Source organism: Patiria miniata, unplaced genomic scaffold (genome assembly GCF_015706575.1).
Source record: "Patiria miniata isolate m_02_andy unplaced genomic scaffold, ASM1570657v1 HiC_scaffold_16, whole genome shotgun sequence".
Lineage (NCBI taxonomy): Eukaryota > Metazoa > Echinodermata > Asteroidea > Valvatida > Asterinidae > Patiria > Patiria miniata.
In genome coordinates, this window is record NW_024037054.1 from 368,582 (window position 1) to 382,519 (window position 13,938).

At 43.2% G+C, this 13,938-nt stretch overlaps 1 protein-coding gene and 1 long non-coding RNA gene across 3 annotated transcripts in view; one reads left to right on the top strand and one right to left on the bottom strand.

Moving 5' to 3' along the window:
* The window catches only part of LOC119722608 (N-acetylglutamate synthase, mitochondrial-like), a 32,135-nt gene extending 23,081 nt beyond the window's left edge, over nt 1-9,054 (bottom strand). The window contains exon 1 of the mRNA XM_038192810.1: nt 8,993-9,054. The gene's annotated coding sequence lies outside the window, so the exon portion shown is untranslated. The remainder of the gene's footprint in view (nt 1-8,992) is intronic.
* Nucleotides 9,055-10,239: 1,185 nt separating this feature from the next.
* Nucleotides 10,240-12,715, top strand: LOC119722609. 2 transcript variants are annotated; one of them, XR_005270456.1, is made up of 3 exons: nt 10,240-10,605; nt 10,637-10,810; nt 12,656-12,715. It is a non-coding gene; the product is annotated as an uncharacterized LOC119722609 (long non-coding RNA). The 2 variants fall into 2 exon arrangements; XR_005270457.1 differs by having other exon boundaries at nt 10,543-10,636; nt 10,668-10,810.
* The last annotated feature ends 1,223 nt before the right edge of the window (nt 12,716-13,938 follow it).

Sequence of the window (13,938 nt, forward strand, 5' to 3'; positions counted from 1 at the left end):
CGCGGCTGACATAATCCATATCGTACAGGCTTCGCGACTTTTGAATCATATGGGGTGGCATATGGCATATGGGCCCCATAGGGGCCAAGATATGGGTCCCATATGGGAGGACCCATATGGGCCCCAGATAATTTTGCACCCAAGATTCTTATGGGACCCATATGGGCCAGCCCAGATAAACCCATATGGGTTATGTCTGGGGCCCGCCTGGGCAAACATCTGGGTAAAATATGGGGAAGCTCTAATGGGTCCCATCTGGGCCAAGATATGGGTCCCATATGGGCGGACCCATATGGGCCCCAGATAATTTTGCACCCAAGATCCTTATGGGACCCATATGGGCCAGCCCAGATAACCCATATGGGTTAGCTGTGGGGCCCATCTGGGTAAAATGTGGGTTGTCCAAAATATATTAATCCTAATCTTAATCCTGAATCTTACCTTATTACATTCTCATCCACAATAATGTGGAGCAAAGATTTGTATAATAGTAAGATAGACGAACTTCGTCTCTTGCTGAAGCATAGACCTTTCGATGTTATATGTCTGAACGAAACGCTGTGTGACTCTAGTATCTCGGATGAGGAGTTATGTATTGACGGTTTCTCCATACTAAGAAGTGACAGAACTAGACATGGTGGCGGTGTAGCTATTTATGTTTCAAATGATGTCCAGGTTACCAGGCGACATAATCTTGAGTCTGCGGCTCTTGAAAGTGTGTGGATTGAAGTGAAGTATAATCAATATAAATCGCCTGTCCTTGTTGGTGCATTTTATAGGCCACCGAGCACGAGTATTGATTTCTTTGATAAAATAGATGAAGTCTTAGCAACCGCCTCAACTGAAAACAAGGAGTGCATTTTATTGGGTGATTTTAACTGTAATTTTATGGATGGTGTCACTAATATCAATACTGATAACTTGAAATTTTATACTTCTCTATATGGATTTGCTCAAGTGATCACCAGCCCTACAAGGGTCACCAGTCATAGCAACACTCTCATCGACTTAATATTTGTAAATAATCCAGATGTTTTTACTGATAATGGTGTATTTTGTACTAGTATAAGTGATCATTTTTTAACTTATTCAGTTCGTTGTTTTAATTTTAAATCATCCACTCAACAAGGTCATAATTATATTGAGTATAGACCATTCAAGAAGATGATTGTCCAAGATTTTATTCATGATTTGGAAAATGTACCTTGGAATGCTATTGTTAACATAACTGACATTGAACTAGCCTGGCAAACCTGGTTAAATAGTTTTATGGAAATTGTGAACCTGCATGCTCCACTCTGTAAAAAGAAAATTAGGCAAAATGCTTGTCCTTGGATCACAGACGACATTGTTAAGCTGATGAAAGAACGTGATCAGATCCATAAGGCTGCCGTCAAACATAATTGTCAGAATTTATGGAATGAGTATAGATGTTTACGTAATAAAGTAACACACATGATGCAGAAGCAAAAGACTGATCATTACTGTGGTCTGATCCGTGATAATGCTGGTAACAGCAAAAAGATCTGGAGTTGCCTTAAAGAAGTAACCCCGAAGCAAGGCCGTATTCTCCCCAGTTCGATTGAGGTCAATGGATCAGACTGCAGTGACAGTGATCAGATTGCTAATGCATTTCATGATTATTTTGTAACTTGTGCGCAAAACGTCACAAAAGACTTGCCTGTCACAACACCTACTGTGTTCACCGATGTATCAGGTGGTAACGATTGTGTTTTTAATCTCAGGCCGGTCTCGCCTGCTTTTGTTGAAAAAACTCTCCTGACTATGAATGTTAACAAAGCTACAGGGGATGATCAACTCAGCTGTCGTTTACTAAAAGTTGCTTGCCCTGCCATCCTTCATTCCTTAACCAAAATCATAAATATGTCCTTGATGCATGGACATGTTCCCGAAGGATTGAAGAGTGCCAAAGTGGTACCAATCTTTAAGTCTGGCAATACCTCTGATGTAGGTAACTATCGTCCCATTTCTATCTTGCCAATTGTAAGTAAGATCTTAGAGCGAGCCGTTTGTGATCAGTTGTATGAATTTATCAATGAACATGATCTAATGCATCCTAATCAGTCAGGATTTCGCCCAATGCACTCCACAACCACAATTCTTGTCAAACTGGTCAATCAATGAAGCAGGAATGTTGAACGTGGCGACCTGACAGGAGTGGCTTTCATAGACCTCAGAAAAGCTTTCGATACAGTCAACCACGAAATTCTTTTGACTAAATTAAGCTCACTTGGCTGTTCAGCGAGTGCTCTGAAGTGGTTTGCTAGCTACCTGTCAGGTCGCACACAAAGAGTTTATTTGAACAAAGCCTATTCCGAATCTCAGAGTGTTGTGAATGGTGTTCCACAGGGCTCTATCCTAGGCCCACTGTTGTTCTCTATTTATGTTAACTCTATGCCTTCGTCGGTTAATAATGGTATTGTTGACATGTACGCCGACGACACAACTCTCACAGTTAATGGCAAGACGACTGCGGATGTCGAACACAAATTATCTGTTGCCTTGATGCAGATCTCTAGCTGGCTGAATACAAATCGTCTTGTTTTAAATTATGATAAAACCAATGTGATGATCATAGGATCTAGAGCAAAACTCAAAGACGTCGTCGATTTCAGAGTGGAGGTAAATGACATTGTTCTGAAAAGAGTTCATAAAACCAAATGTCTAGGGGTGATCATTGATGATGAGATGAAATGGGCTGATCAGATAGACAAGGTTGTGAGTACTTTACAAGCAAAATTGGGTATTATTCGCCGGGTGAAACCATATATTCCGGCTGACTCTGTCAAATTACTTTATAATGCGTTTATCTTACCCCATTTTGATTACTGTTCGCAAATCTGGTCAGAAAGATTCAACATGCACACAGACAAGCTGTTTAAACTCCAAAAACGTGCTGCCAGATTAATTCTAGGTAAAGGGTACGATACTCCTTCAAGTGAATTATTTAATACACTAGGCTGGATGCCGTTACCAAAACGATTTAACTACCTGCGAGCAGTACTCATGTACAAATGTACCAACAATCTTGCCCCTACCTACCTGACAGAAGATTTCATTAAAATATCTGACATGCACCATCACTCCACCAGACAAGCAACTGAGGACACCCTGTTCATTCCTAAATATAAATCAGAATGCTTGAAGCATAGTCCTTTTGTTGCTGGGGCTACTGTCTGGAATAGTTTAAATAAAGAAACACGTTCAGCAGCCTCAATTGGTTCTTTTAAGTCAATAATGAAACTTAACTTTTTAACCGTTTAGGTCGCTTCAAATTATTGTTTTAATTGTACGTTTTTTTAGCATGTTAAGTGTACTCAATTTTATTGTCTTTATCACTTACAATTTTCTTCTTCTTCTTCTTCTTCTTTTTTTTTTTGGGGGGGGGCGTTTGTTGGGTTGTTTGTTTGTTTGTTGGGTTGTTAGGGGTGTTGGGGTGTTTGTTTGTTTGTTTGGTTGGGTGCTTGTTTATTTGTTTGTTGGCTTGCTTGCTTGTTTTGTTTTTGTTTTTAGCATATTAGGGATGCATGTACTCATTTTTACTGTTTTTATTATTTACAATAGTTTTTTTAACTTGTTTTTCGTTTGTATTTGCATGTAGGACTTATTTTGTGATCTTATTCTTAAATTAAACTTCTTAATCTGCACTTTTGTCTATCGTCGTTTTCATATACACATTTATATTGTTTATGTTAAACCCGTTCATATTTCTTTTATTTAATGATTATTATTAAACGGTTATAGTTTTATATGATCTTATTTCCTATTTGTTTTGATAATTTTATACACTTTTAATCCTTTAAATTGTTAGTTTTGTTCTATTAATTTTTAAATTATATGCTCAGGGCCCCGTGGAAGACCACATTATTTTGTGAACGGGCTACCCTGGTAAAAGATCAGAAATAAATAAATAAATAAATAAATGTCCAAATCACGTTATATTTCCATTAAATCACTTGCATACCCTAGACACATTCCCCGCTAATACATCTCACAATAATGCTCCATCCAACTTTCCTTCCCCTAATTAATCCCTTAATCCTCCCAAATAAACAACCATAATATACCCCGTAAACAAATCCCCCATACCCGTAATCACACCCCCCGTAATCATCCCTCCCTCTCTGTCCTTTCTAATTACATCTTTAGTGTGCACACTTCCTATATATATGCCCAATAATTTCCATTTTCTAAATCACAGTTAGCAAATTTTCAAGCTCCTCCCACAGCTTTGTTCCACAAGTGAGCATGCTCAGTTACGTAATAAATATTCATGACTATTTGCATACCATTTATGACCAACAAGACATTTTCTAAACAACTTCTTTAGCTTATAACTCTTGACCAACACCGTCGATCTTGTGAATACTTTCCTATTCCATAGACAATTCACTGAACAACAACTTGGCAGTGTGCACAACCTCGTTTGACCTTAACTTCCGGCTCTACCGGATGTTCGAAATATGATCAATTATTTCTCTTATAAATGTTCAACAATATCACCAATCGTGTTCATACTTTGCAATCCGATGCTACATTCATAGATCGACATTTGCGAACTGTACATGACCTCCTTCGACATTTACTTCCGGCTCGACCGGAAGTTCAAACATAGATCAGCTTTTCCCCCATGTAACACCCATATGGGCCGGCCCATATTCTGCCCACATAAGTTTGCCCAGGTTTTTTCCACGTGACACCCACATGAGCCCGCCCGTATTCAACCCACATTGGATTGCCGCTTTTCCCAATATGACACCCATAATGGGCCAGGCGGTGTTCTGCCCACTTGGTTTTGCCCACGGTTTTCCCATGTGATACCCTTATAGGCCAGCCAGTATTCCGCAAACATCGGTTTGCCCAGCTTTTTCCCTAATGACACCCATGGGTCAGTCTGTATTCTGCCAACATGGAGTTGCCCAGTATTATGACACCCATATGGGCCAGCCCGTATTTTGCCCACACGGGCTTGCCCAGGTTTTTTTCCATTATGACACCCACATGGGCCAGCCAGTACTAGTATTCCGCCTACATGGGTTTGCCCAGGTTTTTCCCCAATGACACCCATATGTGCCAGCCCGTATTTTGCTCATTATGAGCGTGCCCAGGTTTATCCCATATGACGCCCACATGGGTCAGCCCGTATTTTTCCCTAATGACACCCATATGGGCCAGTCCGTATTTTGCCCATATGAGCGTGCCCAGGTTTATCCCATATGACGCCCACATGGGTCCGCCCGTATTTTCCCCACATGGGCTTGCCCAGCTTTTTTCCTAATGACACCCACATGGGTCAGCCCGTATTTTTCCCATATTGGCTTGCCCAGCTTTTTCCCTAATGACACCCATATGGGCCAGTCCGTATTTTGCCCATATGAACGTGCCCAGGTTTATCCCATATGACGCCCACATGGGTCAGCCCGTATTTTCCCCACATGGGCTTGCCCAGCTTTTTTCCTAATGACACCCATATGGGCCAGCCCGTATTTTGCCCATATATGAGCGTGCCCAGATTTATCCCATAGGACGCCCAAATGGGTCAGCCCGTATTTTTCCCACATGGGCTTGCCCAGCTTTTTCCCTAATGACTCCCATATGGGCCAGCCCATATTCTGCCCGAATGGGCATTCCCAGTTTCTTCCCATATGACACCCATATGGGAAAGCCCAGGTAGACCCCCATATGGGATAACCCATAGGGGTCCCATATGGGATACATAGAGGTTTGCCCATACCCAGGTTGCCCAGATACTTCCCATATGGGCCCCATATGGGCCTGCTACCTGGGATACTATCTTTCAACCAAGTTTGTTTTTCAACAGTAATTACGCCAGTTACTTTTCGGATGGCTGCAAATGATGGACTATAGCTTTAAATTAATATGCTCGACCACAACCTCGTCTCCAGTGCTTACTTTATTTCCAACACGGTTTCCAATAGTAAACCCTGGATAGGAAACTTTCTTCCTGTATCCTGATTCGATACCGCAATTGGCTAGTAATGGATTTTTATCGTGTACTTGGTGTTGTTTTTCACAACGTGCAGTACGTGTTTTCGCGATCATTCGTCCAGGCCTTCTCGAAAAAAATAATTTCCTTTCCAATTTGTTAATATTGATATGAAATGTGATACTGCATATTGTTTCATTAAGATCGTAACAGTTTAATTGAATAAAAATCGTGTTTTCGTAACTCACGCCATGCTCGTACTGCTACGAATTGACTCTGTTTTTACCCCAGACACCGCATACAAAAACAAACGCTAATGTAACGCATATGCAGGCACCAGACTGTTCCTCATTTGCATACGTGTTCAAAAATCCTGCACAGTATGCAAATGATCCAATACCAGGGTGAGAGAGCAGGTAGTGATGGTCGCGTACTGCTTGACACCCTGGGTACGAGGTTGGCTCGACCACGACTCGGCGCCAGCCCAGTGATTGTTCAGCTCACTAAGCGCACTCCCTCCCGGCCCTACCCCCGAACAGCACGGAGATGGCATATAATAAATATTATCTTCAAGCAAACTTGAATCCTCGATCCTGATTGGTCGATCCATGGCAACAAGCCGTGCTACATATAACCATACCGCACGGCCACGGTTCATCCGGTTCGTTAGTGTGACGTCACCTCCAGCACGTTCTGCACGATTGGAACCGGAAGTTAACGCAGCTCGAGTGTTTGTAGCCAATGGGCGCTAGTAATCAGTGGTGCGCGTGCGTGTATGACGTTTTTACTAACGAACCGGTAAGCCTACGTGACGCGATTAGTGCTGCACAATTCACTGTGAATTCAAAAGTTGCGCGTAGGTTACACAGCATGCGTGTTCCAACTTTACTGTGCGTCAAGTTTGCTTGAAGATAAATTCGTTATCGCGCTCGCGCTCGTGGAACACGGAAAATGTAGTGCGTCTGTGTCCCATATACCACTCGGCCTTCGGCCTCGTGGTATGTGGGACACAGACGCACTACATTATTCCGTGTTCCACTCGCGCTCGCAAGATAACTAATATTATCTTCAAGCAAACTTGAATCCTCGATCCTAATTGGTCGATCCATGGCAACAAGCCGTGCTACATATAACCATACCGCACCGGACCATGCCGGTGTCACATTAAAATCCGACTTCTATGAAAATCGGACCCCTTTTCCCTATTATTGGTTAATCCCTCTCACGTGACCGGTCACTTTCCTAATTACCATACTTACGCATGCGCGGTATTACCAATGAGTCCAAATTTCATAGAAACGTAAATTCACGCTACACCTGTCCGTTAGTGTGACGTCACCTCCAGCACTTTCTGCATGAGTGGAACCGGAAGTTAACGCAACTCAAGCGTTTGTAGCCAATGTGCGCTTGTCACCAATGGTGGGCGCGCGTGTATGACGTTTTTTACTAACGAACCGGATACCACACTCCGCGTATTGCGCTATTCTAAGCCTACGTGACGCGATTAGTGCTGCACAATTCACTGTGAATTCAAAAGTTGTGCGTAGGTTACAGCGTGCGTGTTCCAACTTTACTGTGCGTCAAGTTTGCTTGAAGATAAATTCGTTATCAAGCTCGCGCTCGTGGAACACGGAAAATGTAGTGCGTCTGTGTCCCACATACCACTCGGCCTTTGGCCTCGTGGCATGTGGGACACAGACGCACTACATTTAATGTAATGTGTTTTCTTGCGAGCGCGAGTGGAACACGGAATAATGTAGTGCGTCTGTGTCCCACATACCACAAGGCCGAGTGGTATGTGGGACAGAGACGTACTACATTTTCCGTGTTTCACGAGCGCGAGCGCGATAACGAATGTATCTTCAAGCAAACTTGACGCACAGTAAAGTTGGAACACGCATGCTGTGTAACCTACGCGCAACTTTTGAATTCACAGTGAATTGTGCAGCACTAATCGCGTCACGTAGGCTTAGAATAGGGCAATACGCGGAGTGCGGTATGGACCGTGGCCGTGCGGTATGATGGTTATAATTATGTAGCACGGCTTGTTGCCATGGATCGACCAATCAGGATCGAGGATTCAAGTTTGCTTGTAATATTCCGTGTTCCACTCGCGCTCGCAAGATAACTAATAATAATATTAGTTATCTTGCGAGCGCGAGTGGAACACGGAATAATGTAGTGCGTCTGTGTCCCACATACCACGAGGCCGAAGGCCGAGTGGTATATAGGACACAGACGCACTACATTTTCCGTGTTCCACGAGCGCGAGCGCGATAACGAATTTATCTTCAAGCAAACTTGACGCACAGTAAAGTTGGAACACGCATGCTGTGTAACCTACGCGCAACTTTTAAATTCACAGTGAATTGTGCAGCACTAATCGCGTCACGTAGGCTTAGAATAGCGCAATACGGGGAGTGCGGTATGAACCGTGGCCGTGCGGTATGGTTTTATGTAGCACGGCTTGTTGCCATGGATCGACCAATCAGGATCGAGGATTCAAGTTTGCTTGAAGATAAGATTCTATATATTACTTGTGTTACCTCAAATTATAGCTACTTCAATTATAGCTTCTTCAAGACTATAATATTATTAAAACGCTTTCCAGTTCTTTACGTCTAGCCTAGCGGTGCAATGGGAGGGTTTTTAAGGAACCGTTTGTAACCCCCCCCCCCCAAAGGTTAATTAATGTTACGACACTAGTAAAATGGAGCCAACGGAAAAAATATATGCAAAACTAAAGTTCCTAAATGTATTCTCAAACTGCCAAATGTAATATTTCCAACACGATATATAACGTTGAATACTAGCTGTATAAAGCAGAGTGACTAGTGGGTCGGAGCCGGCGGGCGGATTCAGTAGGTCACGGTCAAGGGGTTCCTTTTTGCGCTGGGGCCGGGGTATTGAGCATGGAGCTATAAATAGCTCCATGGTGAGTATCACCCTTTATCCACGGAGCCTAGGGTTTGATTAAGGATATTGGTAATTACTCGGAATTGAACCTTTTCATTGTGTTCTTACCTCCATGGTTCACTTAATTGCAACTTGGGCCGGACTGAGAGGCCAACGGTGCCGATCCGACCTCCCGTACCCCCTCCTCAGCTGAATCCTTCAAAAATATATAGGAAACAATACTCAACTGTCTGCACAGGCAGGTGAATCCATAACACATGACAAATCCAAATTTTAATACAAACAAAATTGAAGCTTGATAATAGAAAGATTCTTGGGGGGGGGGGGCGGAGGCTTATCAATTCGTATAATTATTGCAAAATAAGAGCGACCACTGGCTGCCAGACGTCCAATTTCATCCCAGGCCATATATTTCACAGAAATACACATTCGAATACCGGCGCAGAGGTGGGCCCCTTCATTTCTACAAACAATTAAGGGCCCTGCCTCAATCATGGGCACATTCATATTGTGTTGCTCTGGTCCATTTGCGTGCGGGCAGGCACTTAAGCACCATATAGATCTACATGTATTCAAACTTAGTTTTGCCTTCCTCCAACTCCAAGTTCTGGGTTGGGACAAGAGGAGGCCGCGTGCCACCCCTTCTATAATTCATTGCCCCCAAAAACATTCTCATATTTTATACAGCACATGCAGCCTGCGAAGGCGACGTGCTAATGAAGCCAAGATTCAGAAAACGTCTGGCTGATACTAGGCTGCACGTGATAGCCCCACCATAGGCGATTGTGCAGTAGCATACGGGTCCTACTAAAGCGCGTCAACAAGCGTCAACAAGCGTCAACAAGCGTCAACAAGTTTTAGTAGTCGTTAAGTGCGCGTCAACAAATTTTGTATAGGCCTTTGAACAATAAAAACAGCTTTATATGGTAGAAAAAGCAATAATGAACATCTTCTGCATATCAATTGAAGTTAAAATTACTTAAAAAGTGGTTTTCCAGCGCGAAATCTACGACAAGTTTTTCGTTTAGTATTGGCCGCCAGCTTGTTTGAGATCTACATACTACGCATGCGTGGAGTGTACCATTCACGCATAGGGGTTTCTTTATACGATACGCTTAGCGATACCTCGTTTTTTAAGAAATTAGGAAAACTATTTTTTTTTTTCAATTATAAATTATGCAAAACTTGGTCACGGTACTTGGCTAATTATTTGAAAAATATGCCGACTGACACGGTTCACAATGTCTGCCAAAAAATCCCAATGCAAAAACAAAGCGTATAGTATAGTATAAAGAAACCCCTATGTGTGAATGGTACACTCCATGCATCTATACTACAATCACGAAATACTACAATCACGAAAATGATTCGGGGGCGCTGCCATTTTCCCGACCGGTCTCCGACCGGTCTCCCGTCCCCATCGCGCCTGTTGGCTGCGGGGGATGCGGAACGGGGCCCGGCTATTTTCGCCCCATATTTCCCAGAATTCCTTTCCCCATTGAGCCGGCCGCCATCTTGCGTACGGGCCGGTGTCACGTGAAAATTCGACTCCTATGAAAATCGGACCCCTATTTCCCTATTATTGGTTGATCCCTCGCACGTACGTGACAGGTCACTCTCCCAAAATGATCCTAAAAATAGCACAGTATCGTACTCACGCGTGCGCAGGACTACCAATGAGTCCACATTTCATGGAGTCGGATATTCACGCTACACCTGTCGTGCCACGTATACGTATACGTTCGTATAGAGGTGCCACGTATACGTATACGTTCGTATAGAGGAGCATGCGCTGCAGCGCATGCAACGGTATTCCATGCAACATGCAAAGCTGAAGGCATGCTTGCCCCACATTTTCTCAGCACTACTAGCTTCGTTTGATGGTCGTTTGATGCATTGATTATGCTACAATTTTCTCTTTCAATGGTAAGTCCGGTTTGTGCTATGACACATTATAGATTATAGTTAGTAGTAATTCTTTCGAACACCTCTGGCAAAGGATTAGTCCGAGTAACTTGGACCCAACTTATCGCCTTTTTAAAAATTTGGACATGGTCTGGCGATAGTAGGGTCCAAGCCCATTCCTCGACCTAGACAACACAGTCACTGACAGTCCCAAAAACCAACATTTTCCAACAAAAAACATCAGATTTCACCTTCAAAACGGCCTCCAAATTACTAGATATGCCACCTGAGGTACAAGTAGACATCGATAATTAAGATAGTTGTACTGAAGTTTACTTACGATCCGGAAAAAAGTGAAATTTTCCGTTCATTTCGGAGAGCTCCCCTCGCGATCTTGAACACGTTAAATTTGCGATCGTGTTTAAAGTTTGAACGACGCGATTTCTTCTACATGCCCAGCGTACATTCGATGGTCCCCGTATCCCGTATGCGATTCCGTTACCGAGCGCGCGCGATGCATCGATTATGATAATGATCACGTTTGTAAACACATACATGTGCATTTCGAACTGTAAAAGGGAATCGGGAACCAGCTTGAACTGGTACCCGCTATAAAAGCTGCGCTAGTTCCCGACTCCCTATTATCGTTTGAAATGCACATGTGTTTACAAACGTGATCCAGTCTACTCATTATCATAATCGATGCATCGCGCGCGCTCGGTAACGGAATCGCACTCGGGATACGGGGACCATCGAATGTACGCTGGGCATGTAGAAGAAATCGCGTCGTTCAAACTTTAACACGATCGCAAATTTAACGTGTTCAAGATCGCGAGGGGAGCTCTCCGAAATGAACGGAAAATTTCACTTTTTTCCGGATCGTAAGTAAACTTCAGTACAACTATCTTAATTATCGATGTCTACTTGTACCTCAGGTGGCATATCTAGTAATTTGGAGGCCGTTTTGAAGGTGAAATCTGATGTTTTTTGTTGGAAAATGTTGGTTTTTGGGACTGTCAGTGACTGTGTTGTCTAGGTCGAGGAATGGGCTTGGACCCTACTATCGCCAGACCATGTCCAAATTTTTAAAAAGGCGATAAGTTGGGTCCAAGTTACTCGGACTAGCAAAGGATTATAATATAAGTATTCTTTCGAACACCACTGCTGGCAATGACAATTGTTGTTTGTGAAAAGTGTGACCCAATCGCGTGGGCCTCGGACATGGCGATCGTGTAGTATTTAGTAGAAGGGCCCGGTTCCTATAGGGAACAAAATCCACTTTAAAAAAGCCCGACCAAAATAGTTGGAGACATTCTCAATAAACAGGTATGTCATAGATAGAGGGCCGGGTTTTGATTTTTTTTTTAGAGAAATTTGGGGGGGGGGGGGGGGGGGGGGGGAATTACGATGACAGCACAGCGAAAACACGCAACCCGAAAATAAAGATGGCGATTTCTGCGCGATGTGCTGTGAGCACATCTAGAATTCTAGAATTGGGAGCATTTATTATCTGGGGTCTTTGGCAGTTTATTTGGTCTGCACCCCTAGCCTTCCCTTTTTTATACTACATGGGGCGAAGTGGGGATGGGGCGAAGTGGGGATGGGGCGAAGCGGGGATGGGGCGAAGTGGGGATGGGGCGAAGCGGAGATGGGGCGATGTGGGGATGGGGCGAAGTGGGGATGGGGCGAAGTGGTTAGGGGCGAAGTGACATGGGGCGACGTGGAAATGGGGCGAAGCGTCCGACACCCGTGAGCACGCACGGCGCGCAGAATCGTAAGGCACAAACCGCGCAGGAACAATTTATTTGTAGCTATTGTTAGCCGATGTATTTTTTTACAAGTTTTCTTTGTTACTCCTTTACACAGGACTCCCGATGACACCCACATCACATGACCAGCTCCAACCATGCTCCAAGCATGCTCCAGTGCATGCTTCAACCAGTTCCCAAAGCAAGAATCTCGACTCAAGACGAAGACGTGACGTGCTTTTTCTCTTTACCCATTCAAAACACATTTTTCTTCTAGCCATAATTTTATTATTTAGAAGTCATGAAAATGAAATAGTGCAAAAATAATCACTCTTTTCTGCTGTTTTATGTCCATCCTTTTTTAAAGTTATATCCTTGGCTTAGTTGTATCCAAGAATAATTATGGAATGATTACCCGTCTCGCTTGAAAGTCTTTCATGGAATGTTTTTGCCTATGCTAAACAAGCCTGGACCGACGTCCCTTACGAAATCGCTCCGAAAATTTGCTACAATTATATCCCCTGAGTTTTGTCAAAGTACTACCCTGTATTGAATGCAAATACATTATTACTAAAAAATTTGTGTGTGCATTGTACCTGATTTCATTTTCACAGTTTTGTAATAAATACATTTAACATGTGGTGCTTGACATAATTATGAAGTGCTCTAATATGTCCTTTCTTATAGTTTTACTCTCTTCTGCAAATAAACGTGTTACAATACTTTGCTCTACAACCCATCACCATAATAAAAACACGAACTGTTATAATGACATTAACTACTACTTAATACATAAAAAACACCCCTTCACCATAACGAATATAAATTGTTGCCCACTTCCCCGGAAATATAAGTGACCATTCACAGGTGTAACATAAGTAGGCATGGGCGTCGCAAGGGGGGGGGGGGGGGGCAAGGGGGGCACTTGCCCCCCCCCCCCCCCCCCCCCCCCCCCCCCCCCCCCCGAAAGCAAAAAAAAAAAAAAAGAAGGGGAAAAAAATGAGTTCAATTTTAAATTTAATGAGTTGGGGGGCTAAATGTCCCTGCCCTTCTCTAAAACTGTTAAATAAAGAATGTGTTGAGAAAAACAGGCATTTTTTTGGCAAAAATATGTTTTGCCCCCTCTAGAAAACAAATCCTGGCGACGCCCATGTAAATAGGCCACACAATATCCAACCCCCATCCCCACTGGCTTCCCACTCCTCTCCTCTGTAGTGAGAACTATGAATACGACGTTGTAAAGGTCAAGATCAAACCGCGTTTCATCTAAACTACCTAATTGTACAGTTGGTGTATACGTCCTTTATGGTTTGGCACCTTGAAAAATCAATGTTCAATTTGACTGGACAATATTCCAGCACAACATTAGTTATGAGCTTTATATACATGTAATGAGACATT